The following is a 12,583-nucleotide window of genomic DNA, read 5'->3' as shown; positions in this document are numbered from 1 at the left end:
TCCTAGGGGGGGAGGGAAGCCCGATGCTATGGGTGCTGCTTGGTTCGGTGAGTCGGGAGAGCGGCCGTCTCTCCCCATCTCCGTGTGTTGTAGGCCCCAAGCCTCCGGTCTGGATTCCCAGCGGGCTTTTAAACAAGTGAGGTGTCCCTCTGTAGCCCCGCTTTCGCATAACAAGGCGAGGTGAGCTGGAGGACAGATTTTAGTTATTTACCCACAGTTTTTGTCGTAAATCGGGCCCAGGCTCGGGAGCTCACAGAAAGCATATCTGTTCAGCTCCCCGGTCAAGCCCCCCCCCCCCGGTGAATGCAAATTTCACATCCAACGTCGCAGAAGCGCCAGTCAGGAAGACAGCCACTAGAGGTTGGATTAACCCTGCAATGTAAACATAGCAGTTTTCTCTGAAACTGCTATGTTTACATCTGAAGGGTTGAAACCTGGGGGGCCTGGCACCCAGACCACTTCATTGAGCTGAAGTGGTCTGGGTAACTATAGTGTCCCTTGAAATTTTTGTTTAAAACACGCTTTGACCATATTTTTGGGGATTGGTGAGAGGGCGGATGGAGTGGAGTTATATAAAATAATGCCTAATAACTTTGAAAAATGGTTTGAGAAACAAATTGAAATGAAGTGGGTTAGCTGGCTATAGCGTCTATTTAACCTCCACATGCATACATCACTATGGGCGAATACATTGCCTTGTAATGTCCGGGATATACGAACACATTCGGTCTTCCTGACAGCAGCTGTTCATACATGGCGTAGCCCAGGATATAGAAGTATTTCATGCTTACCTTTGCTATACTCCACACCCAGCAAGTTCTTTAATATTGTTTGAGGGAACGAGAAACGGTCACTAAAACACAAATAACACATTGATTATTAATTAATAGTAATTAATGTTTCATAAAGAGGTTTTTTTTTTGTAATAATTTCCTTCACAGCCAGGATTATCCCCATTACTGGCAGTAATTAAGGTTTAATAAAGAGGTTTTTTTTTTGTAATAATTTCCCTCACAGCCAGGATTATCCCCATTACTGGCAGTAATTAATGTTTAATAAAGAGGTTTTTTTTTTAATAATTTCCCTCACAGCCAGGATTATCCCCATTACTGGCAGTAATTAATGTTTAACAAAGAGGTTTTTTGTTTTTGTTTTATAATTTCCCTCACAGCCAGGATTATCCCCATTACTGTCAGTAATTAATGTTTAATAAAGAGGTTTTTTTTTTTTTTTTTTATAATTTCCCTCACAGCCAGGATTAGCCCCATTACTGTCAGTAATTAAAGCGGCACTGTCATGCCGAATCCCGTTTGTTTTTTTTAACCCCCCTCCCGCCTCCACTACATCCAATTGACCCCCTAGTCACCCCCAAATGCCCCTAAGCCCCCCACATTAACTATTTTTTATTCTTTATTTTCTGCCCCGATCTTTATTCAGGGCGCCACCATCTTTGTGTGGGTAGGTGAAGTCCCTGTGGGACACGTCATCTACCCACACTACACAGACTGTGAGATTCCCGCACATGCCCAGTGAAACACCTGGACATGCGAACGGGAATTTCATCTATTCATTCATTCATCAGACAGACGAATGAATGAATAGAAAAATCAGACGAACAAACTAACACTGAGTATCAGTGTTCGTTTGTTCGTTCAGTTTATTACAAGGAGGGAGCTACTGGCGTGCAGCTCCCTCCTTGTAATATGTAACTATAGAAGCGGCAGGGAGCAGAGCTCCCCACCACTTCATAAGCCCCCCAGGTCCCCACCTCACTCTATGGGGGTCAATATGACCCCCATAATAGCACAAGGGAGATTAAAATCTCCCCAATGCCCCTACTCGCTATACCGCGAGTAGGGGCATGTGCACTAAAAGTGAGCAGCCTGCTCACTGTAAAAAAAAATGGTAATAAGGGGGGGGGGGGACACCTACTGTCCTCCCCCCTGGCCCCCACCCCTGCGCGGTGGGTGGGGGCCCTAATAAAACAATAAGGGGGGGAGCCTACTGTCCTCCCCCCCTGTCCCCCACCCCTGAGCGGTGGGTGGGGGCCCTAATAAACAATAAGGGGGGGGACCTACTGTCCTCCCCCCTGGCCCCCACCCCTGCGCGGTGGGTGGGGGCCCTAATAAAATAATAAGAGGGGGGGACCTACTGTCCTCCCCCATGGCGCCCACCCCTGCGCGGTGGGTGGGGGCCCTAATAAAACAATAAGGGGGGGGACCTACTGTCCTCCCTCCCTGGCCCCCACCCCTGTGCGGTGGGTGGGGGCCCTAAATTAAGCCCCCCCCCCATCAAGGTGACTAGGGGTCCCAAGCCCCTAGTCACCCCTCCCCCCCCCACCCAAAACATTCTATCCCCTACCTACCCCCATCACCCTAAAAATAGTGAGGGGGGAATAAAATAACTAACCTGTAAAAAAAAAAAAAATTTTAACTTACCATTTGACGTCTTCCTTTTTCTAAATTCTTCTTTCTTCAGCCCCCAAAAAGGCCAAATAAAAATCCATCATACCCGTCGCAAAAAAAAATTAATCCATGTTCACCCATGGAGGGCACGCCGCGTACTGAGCTCCGCAGGGCGGGTCAAGGCTTATAAAGCCTTGCCCCGCCCTGCAATTAGGCTTACAACACACTGATTGGTTGGTTTAAGCCAGAGTGCTCTGTGTCATTTTACACAGCGTGGGAAAATTCAAAAGAACTTTCCCACGCTGTGTAAAATGACATAGATCAATGTGATTGGATGGTTTTCAAGCCATCCAAGCACAGTGCTCTGTGTCATTTTACAAGCGTGGGAAAATTCCAAAGAACTTTCCCACGCTTGTAAAATGACACAGAGCACTGTGATTGGATGGATTTCAAGGATTTTTTTGGCAATTAATAGGATCGGAGTTTCATTCATTAGAGTACCGAATTGCTTCCTAACACCAATGGAGAAACAGTGCTCATTCTGTTAGGATGCAATTCGGCAGTTTTGCCGGCGTTCTGTCTAAGTGACAGGACGTTCGGCAATACTGACAGGAAGCATTGTGGGAACAGGGAGGAAAGCTAGGGATCATGGGAAAATTGCTCTGACCAGCGGAAATGAAGCACACTTTGCTCCTCCGCTGGTCTGAGCTGGTCAAGCGGAGAAATCCTCCATAAGACAAAGAGTCCCTACTTTGACTTATGATTTTAAAGAAAACTAAAGAAGACAGGAAGAAAAGAATAACAGATCCCGAGAGAGGGGGAGAAGAGGAAGAGATTGAGGAAAGGTAAGTTCGGCATGACAGTGCCGCTTTAATGTTTAATAAAGAGTTTTTTTGTAATAATTTCCCTCACAGCCAGGATTATCCCCATTACTGGCATTAATTAATGTTTAATAAAGAGGGTTGTTTTTTTTTACATTTTTTTTTTTTGTTGTGCACAAAAAATTACAAACAGCCTTGGAGCGCCACAACAGCGGTGTCAAGGTATAGATATTAGGGATCGACCGATTATCGGTTTTACCGATATAATCGGCCGATATTCTGTATTTTCGGCAATATCGGTATCGGCCAATAGGGATACCGATATTGCCGATAATACCTCCCAGGACCGCCAGGCTCATTACAAGCCCGCGGTCCTGGGGGGGCGGGCAGCAAGCGTTTACTCACCTCCCAGCAGCTCCTCCAGCTCCCCAGTGTAAATCTCGCGAGACCCGCGGCCAGCTCTGACGGCCGCGGGTCTCGCGAGATTTACACTGGGGAGCTGGAGGAGCTGCTGGGAGGTGAGTAAACGCTTGCTGCCCACCCCACTTCCCTCCCCTCCCCCAGCTAAGCCAATGCCACTGGACCACCAGGGATTAACATATCCCCCCTCCCTGGCAAGGCAACAAGCAGGGAGGGGGGACAACAAAAAATAAATAATAATTTAATATATAAAAAATAAATAAATAATTTAATATAAAAATTAAAAAAATGTTTTAAAAAAAAAATGTCCCCTCACACACACACTATTATTATACACATACACTACACAAACACACTGTGTATATAATTCAGTGTGTTTGTATAGTGTGTGTGTATATATAATGCAGTGTGTTTGTATAGTGTGTGTATATATAATGCACACTACACAAACACACTGCATTATATACACACACACTATACAAACACACACTGCATTATACACACACACACACACACACACTATACAAACACACACTGCATTATATACACACACACACACACTATACAAACACACACTGCATTATATACACACACACTATACAAACACACACTGCATTATATACACACACTATACAAACACACACTGCATTATATACACACACACACACTATACAAACACACACACTGCATTATATACACACACTATACAAACACACACTGCATTATATACACACACACTGCATTATATACACACACACTATACAAACACACACTGCATCCACTACACACACACTGCATCCACTACACACACACACTGCACAAACACTGCATCCACTACACACACATACACAGCTCCCCTGTCTAAACACACTGCATCCACTACACGTGGCATGTATATTTTGTGCATTTACCTTTAGAAATAGTTTTTTATTTTCCAAAATGGTAAATGTACAGAATATCGGCAAATTATATCGGCTATCGGCCTGAAAGTTCACAGGATATCGGTATCGGTATCGGCTCTAAAAAATCAATATCGGTCGATCCCTAATAGATATCTTCAAGATGCATTACATGTCGTGGTTTTTGCTAGTCAGGCACATTTTTTATTTTTATAAGAGTTTACAGATGCAAGTGTGTATTTCAAAGATTAATAAGCGAGGTGACACTAGTTTGATATAGAAGCATTAAAGACACAGTACGTAGGTTAACATGTTAAACAAGCTGAGATAACAGGATACTGTGTTGTGCTAAGTGCTGAGAGCATGTTTGCTGAATGTACGGAAAGAGTTGAGTGATATGCTACATCGATAAGCTCAACTTATAAGCATGATGGGGCTAAACCTCATTTTAGGTATATACAAACAATACACGTCAGGCATACTGGTTGCCCCTACAGATTTAGCTTTAAATTAGGAGAATACAAGCAAGTTAAGCAATCTGGGGAGAGACTAGCTAGGAGAGTTTAACCCTCCATTAGTGTCTGCCCGTTCTGCTAGGTCTAACTAACACCCAGTTAGGCAAGTTTAGTAAAGTGAGAGTATTCAAATTGATATACTGACTGCATGTAAATTGAAAGGTACAGGCTTATTCAAGGTTTGTCTGTTGCATGTGAGTCAGTAACAAAAGTAACGATTAATTCAAAGGGCTAAGCAAATAATAAACATAACCATGTCTTCGGGCAATATGGCCTTCACAGGGGTCTGGCAGATCAGGTAGCTCTGGCGTGACTTGTGCAGCAGAAGGTAAGTCCGCGCTCAGCCTACTCCCAACAACGGGAAGTGTAGAGAACCTGGAAGGTAGTAATCGGCACGTGTGCCTGCTGGTTGGTACCCGGGTGGTCTGCTTCTCCCACTCCATAGATATACAAGGGTTGATCGTGTCTCCCGTGCATGGATGCTGTGGGTGGTTCGGGCCGGGTCCCTGGGGAGGCTTGATGGCATCTGGTGTCGCCGCGGGTTTCCTGTCCCCCGAGGCTGAGAGCCGTGTGCAGGCAAGCTCATCCGTGTAAGCTGTATACCGGGTAGCTGAGCACCGGTATCTGGACAGCGTTTGTTGAGTCGGGGCGTCATCCACGCCTTCCTCCGTCTCTTGATTATGATCAGCCTGGTGGATCTCTGCCCCGTTCTGCTTTGCGTTGGGTCAGGTTGGGGCGAAGCCGCCATGAGGATGCTCGGTCGCCGTTGTTGTTCTCGGTCCGGTAAGATAGTGGCGCCTGAGAGGTGGGCTATGCGGGCCCAGAAATCCTGGCAGTCCTTGTCGAATCTCTTCTCAAAGTCCTGCACCCAGTCTGGGTTTGCTGTACTTAACAGAGATGGCGGGCTGGCGGCCATCTTTGAGTCTCCATGCGGCTTCATGAGCTGCAATGTCGAGGGTCCACTGGTGCTGCGGTAGTGATCCCAGTGGGGACCGGGATTTCCCCCACCGGTCCAGAGGGGGGGGGGTGGCAGGGCGCCAAGGAGGTCTGTTCAGGGTGTTCAGCACCCGGATGGAGATCGGCCGCCTCTCCTAGGCCGGAGGCCTGCTACCCCGGTAGGTCACTCGGCCAGACTGCAGACTATGCTTGTACATGCGGATATTTTTGGGCTACTTAATGTCTCCTATTTGATGCTTGTGGTCTGTGCTTGGTTTAGAGCTTTTTGCAAGGTTTTCTTCCTGTTGATTTAGCTTTTTCAGGCTTTTTCTTTGCAGGAGCTCCATGCAAACACGTCTGGCCTGTTTGAGAGTCAGGCCCCGCCCCCCAAAAGAGGGTTTTTTAAAATAATTTCCCTCACAGCCAGGATTATCCCCATTACTGGCAGTAATTAATGTTTAATAGAGAGTTGTTTTTTTTTCTCATTAACTTTGTTTAATGGTCTCAAATTTGGTGACAGATTTTGGTCAAGTTGTTTCCATTTAAAAGTTACTGATTTAGGGGCGGGGCCTGACTACAGAAGGGAGCAGTCGCATGTCGCTGCTGCTCCCGCTTATAGAATCACCTAAAGCCGATTATCGACTCACGGAGGCTGCGGACCGGTGCCCTGGTGTTCCCAAACGATGGGGGACATCGGAACCGAAAAGTGGACACCACACAAGTGGTTCTATGTGCCGGAATCGACCCACGCGGGTCTGCGGCCTACAAGCATGGCGGTGGCGGGGGAGACGGCCGCTCTCCTACTGCTGCAACACACGGCAAGGCGAAGCTGGAATCCCCGTTCCCCCCCCCTATGGACCGGTGGGGGTTATCCCGGTCCCCACCGAAGCGACACATATGGCTTCTCGGACGGCACCAACCCACTCGGGCTTGGGTCCCGGACGCTCCGGGCCCAGCAGTATGGCGGAGGCCCCGAGCCTTATGGAATCTGCAGCCGTGCAACCCTCAAGCCTGGAATTGATATTCCAACAATTTATGGTCAAACTGGATCGACTCTTCGCAACACCCCATATACAAAACGGGGGCACAACAGATAAGCCGAGGAAACAGAGGCGGAATGGGTCTTCTAAGGGCTCTAGATACCCTTCAACGCCAACGCCGAAAACAGACTGCCCACCCGGGCCGAGGGTCATTGGGACACTAATCCCTCAGCGTCTGCCACACCGCCGGAACCCTAACCGCCGCTGGCGGCGACGAAACACCAGGGCTACCCGAAGCGCCCCTGCAGGGAAAAACTTGGCCTCCAGCAGCACCCAAGTTTGTGGCGCCATGATGCTGACCCCGCACGGAGCCCGGTACAAAAGGGAGATCCAGTCGCCCTCACACCTCTCCCGTACTCTAAGTACTACTAAACAACCGAGACCTATGCTGAGACCACAGTCCCTCAACGGCAGCGGGCACAGACGAACCCAGTCACGCAGAGCGGGGCAAGAGAGCCCGGTTCAGAGACAGCGGCAAGCCCGGACCAGAAAACGTACTACACGGTCAGTCTCGAGGGGATCCCACACAGTAACAGCTCGTACCTGCAGACCCTCAGCACATCAGCACATCAGGTCAACCTACGACGCCCAGTCGGACTATGGGACTCTGTATGCCCGCGGAGAGGAATCGGGTAAGCTCCCCTCAACACGTGGACTTTTCGGCCACCAACCCTACCCACCGAAATCTGGGGGATTTGGCAAAACAAGCACGGAAAAGTGGACACTACCCTACCTCTTATGTTTCATATCATTTTTACAGGTTATATGATTTACTTTATACCAACTGAAACACTGTAGATATATGTTATACCTGATATTAAGATAGCTTGGAGTAAACTGACAAGTTAGCTTAAATGTATGGTACGCTACTAGGTGCAAAGGCAGCTTATATAGTTTACACATGACAAAGCTCCAGGCAGAGTGTGTATACTTTAGCTGTCAGACCTGCCTACTGTATTGCCCTGTTCTGCAAGAAACTTATCACATATTGTTCTACATAACTTACCATATATACTCGAGTATAAGTCTAGTTTTTCCGCACATTTTTTGTGCTGAAAAACCCCCACTCGACTTATACTTGAGTCAATGTCTGTATTATGGCAACTTACATTGCCATAATACAGAGCAGGGCCGCCGGGCTCGCTACAAGCCCGGCGGTCCTGTTGGGGGCTGGCAGGAAGCGTTTACTTACCTTTCCTGCAGCTCCCTTCTCCTGCGTTCTGGTCAGCTCCCCTGTAAATCTCGCAAGAGCCGCGGCGTCAGAGCGTTGCCACGGGTTACCGTGGCAACGCGGCACGCAGACCGCGAGACTTACAGGGGAGCTGACCGGAACGCAGGAGAAGGGAGCTGACAGGAGCTGCAGGAAAGATAAGTAAACGCTTCCTGCCAGCCCCCCTCCTGCACAGTACACACCACTGGACCACCAGGGACAAAAAAAAATGTAAATAATAAAAAAAATAATAATAAAATAAAATAAATGTAATAAAAAATATTAAAATAAAAAATAAATATAATATTAAAATAAAAAATTAGAATATTTAAATAAAAAAAAATGTAAAATAATAAAAATGCCCTCCCCCCACACACTACACACACACTACACACACACACTCTGCATTATATACACACACACTCATACAAACACACACTCTGCATTCACACAAACAGACAGAGTGTGTTTATATAATGCAGAGTGTGTGTTTGTATGAGTGTGTGTGTGTATATATAATGCAGAGTGTGTGTTTGTATGAGTGTGTGTGTATATAATTATAAAAATCACAGAATTTCATAGCCCCAAGTTTTACCCTCGACTTATCCACGAGGTATAGCATATTTCACAATTGTTGGTCACAAAACTGCACTCGACTTATACATGAGATCGACTTATACACGAGTATATACGGTACTACTAATCGAGATATACTCTGGCTATGTAATCACCAGGTCTGCTATAAATATTGTCTCTATGCTTGCTTTCTATATGAGCACCAGCATCTGTGTTCTCCTAATCCCATGTTGTATAGTTGTACTTAGTTTCAGTTAGCTACTAGCTAGTGGCGAAGAGACCCTATCTCTAAACTATGTTTACTTATGTTGTGCAAATCCTAGGCCTTTGAACGTATTAGATGGAGCCCACGGCTACATGACTACAGACGGACAGGGAACTAACTCAGACAAACGCAGCATCAACACGTTGCACCACACAGCGACACCGATCAGCCTGACATCCTCACGACACTCTCACCTAATAAGCTTGACACGAGTCCTACACAAATCGCCATAAGCGACGTGAATTTACACATGACTGGCAGTTACACGCATACCTGTACTGCTGATAAGCACACTCTGCTCATACCTCGAGCATTAGTCGCAAACAACCGTGACTAGCTGGACCGCCATAGTGTCTACCCATACTCCACCGAATAGCAGGCCATAACATTATAGCATGTACCCAATTGGACCTTATGCTTCCTAGCATGTATTAAAGCTTGATTACACGACTTTAATTACTGTTCACCCGTTTTAATAACTTATTGTCGTTATGCATGTTCATATAATATAAAATGAGGCTGATCCTTCTAGGAGATTTGTAATTTGTCATGACGCTTCTAAACTGTATAATCCCTGCAAATCTCCCTCTCTTCATTCTGTACCACCATAACCACTTGCCTCAATAAAATAAAGATTGACGAAAAAAAAAAAGTTACTGATTTAAAACACTAATAACTTAAAAACTGCCACAAACAAAATGGTCCACACACATTCCTTTCCTTCTGAAGCTTTTACGATGCATTGTTATCATTAACCAGTCTTTTACTATTAAACTTAAATGGCCAATTGGTACAAACAGTTCAGAGACCAATCTTCCACCGCTGGTTAAGACTGAGGTGGTTTGTGATTTGTGCAAGATTCATTTGGTTTTCTGTGCTTTCTGGGCTGATTTTGTGACTTTGCCAGATCCAGCTGCTTTCTTCTCAACGGCCTTGATGACACCAACAGCAACAGTCTGTCTCATGTCACGCACAGCAAAACGACCAAGTGGAGGATAGTCAGAGAAGCTCTCAACGCACATGGGTTTGCCTGGAACCATTTCAACGATGGCTGCATCACCAGACTTGAGGAACTTGGGTAAGTCTTCCAGTTTCTTACCAGAACGACGATCAATCTTTTCCTTCAACTCAGCGAACTTGCAGGCAATGTGGGCTGTGTGACAATCCAACACAGGGGCATATCCAGCACCAATTTGACCTGGGTGGTTAAGGATGATTACCTGTGCAGTAAATCCACCAGCTTCAAGAGGAGGGTCATTTTTGCTGTCACCAGCAACATTGCCACGACGGATGTCCTTGACGGAGACGTTCTTGACGTTGAAACCAACGTTGTCACCGGGAAAAGCCTCAGTCAGAGCCTCATGATGCATTTCCACAGACTTCACTTCAGTTGTTACATTAACTGGGGCAAAAGTAACCACCATGACTGGTTTAAGAACTCCAGTTTCCACACAACCAACAGGTACTGTGCCAATACCACCTATCTTGTACACATCCTGAAGTGGCAGACGGAGGGGTTTGTCTGTGGGACGGCTTGGTGGCAAAATGCTATCAAGAGCTTCAAGCAGAGTAGTTCCACTGCTATTTCCATCCTTCCTGGTGATCTTCCATCCCTTGAACCAAGGCATATTGTCACCATTCCAGCCAGAAATGGGTACAAAGGCAACGGTGTCTGTGTTGTAACCAATCTTCTTGATGTATGTGCTGACTTCCTTGCAAATTTCCTCGTATCTCTTTTGGCTGTATGGTGGCTCAGTGGAATCCATTTTGTTGACACCAACAATGAGCTGCTTTACACCAAGAGTGTAAGCCAATAGAGCATGCTCACGGGTTTGTCCATTCTTTGAGATACCAGCTTCAAACTCTCCTACACCAGCAGCAACGATCAAGACGGCACAGTCAGCCTGAGAGGTACCAGTGATCATGTTTTTGATGAAATCTCTGTGACCAGGAGCATCAATGATGGTAACAGTATTTGCTGGTCTCGAATTTCCACAGGGAAATGTCAATGGTAATACCACGCTCACGCTCGGCCTTCAGCTTATCCAGAACCCAGGCATACTTGAAGGAACCTTTTCCCATCTAAGCAGCTTCCTTCTCGAATTTCTCGATGGTTCTCTTATCGATACCACCACATTTGTAGATAAGATGTCCAGTTGTTGTGGATTTTCCAGAATCTACGTGTCCAATGACAACGATGTTGATATGAGTCCTTTCCTTTCCCATTGTGGATTAGTAGATGTTTAACGATGGGACACCTTAGAAATCGGCTGCAGACCCGGTGAGGAAGAGCGAGTTGTTGTTTTTTTTTAATAATTTCCCTCACAGCCAGGATTATCCCCATTACTGGCAGTAATTAATGTTTATTAAAGAGGGTTTTTTTTTTAATAATTTCCCTCACAGCCAGGATTATCCCCATTACTGGCAGTAATTAATGTTTAATAAAGAGGGCTTTTTTTTGTAATAATTTCCCTCACAGCCAGGATTATCCCCATTACTGGCAGTAATTAATGTTTAATAATGAGGGTTTTTTTGTAATAATTTCCCTCACAGCCAGGATTATCCCCATTACTGGCAGTAATTAACGTTTAATAAAGAGGTTTTTTTTTTTGTAATAATTTCCTTCACAGCCAGGATTATCCCCATTACTGGCAGTAATTAAGGTTTAATAAAGAGGTTTTTTTTTTGTAATAATTTCCCTCACAGCCAGGATTATCCCCATTACTGGCAGTAATTAATGTTTAATAAAGAGGGTTTTTTTTAATAATTCCCCTCACAGCCAGGATTATCCCCATTACTGGCAGTAATTAATGTTTAATAAAGAGGGTTTTTTGTAATAATTCCCCTCACAGCCAGGATTATCCCCATTACTGGCAGTAATTAATGTTTAATAAAGAGGGGTTTTTTGTAATAATTTCCCTCACAGCCAGGATTATCCCCATTACTGGCAGTAATTAATGTTTAATAAAGAGGGGTTTTTTGTAATAATTTCCCTCACAGCCAGGATTATCCCCATTACTGGCAGTAATTAATGTCTAATAAAGAGGGTTTATTTTGTAATAATTTCCCTCACAGCCAGGATTATCCCCATTACTGTCAGTAATTAACGTTTAATAAAGAGGTTTTGTTTTTTTAATAATTTCCTTCACAACCAGGATTATCCCCATTACTGGCAGTAATTAATGTTTAATAAATGTGTTTCCAGCATTATCACGTGGATATCTGGGATTTTTCCTTGTGATTAATAATAATTAATGATTAATATAATAATTCCTCTCATTATCTGATACCTGTTAATTAACTCTTTACAACCCGAGGTTCATATTGAATACAGACCGCGCCCTGTCGCTCCCTCTCACACCTCGGCTAACCAGCTCGACTATTCCCGCCAAAAATCTGACACCGTGACGTCACCTTCAGCGTAGCACGACGCTCGGTGCACCCGGAAGAGTCGCGAAGGATGCCGGGATTTGTAGTTTTGCCGCGTTCACGTGAC

At 45.4% G+C, this 12,583-nt stretch overlaps 1 pseudogene; it reads right to left on the bottom strand.

The window, feature by feature from the left end:
• Positions 1-9,803: 9,803 nt before the first annotated feature.
• Positions 9,804-11,353, bottom strand: LOC134603545 (elongation factor 1-alpha, somatic form-like; annotated as a pseudogene).
• Positions 11,354-12,583: the final 1,230 nt, after the last annotated feature.

The sequence above is a fragment of the Pelobates fuscus genome, chromosome 3 (genome assembly GCF_036172605.1).
Source record: "Pelobates fuscus isolate aPelFus1 chromosome 3, aPelFus1.pri, whole genome shotgun sequence".
NCBI lineage: Eukaryota > Metazoa > Chordata > Amphibia > Anura > Pelobatidae > Pelobates > Pelobates fuscus.
Note: the sequence above shows the minus strand (reverse complement) of the source record. Positions and strands in the feature narration are given on the sequence as shown.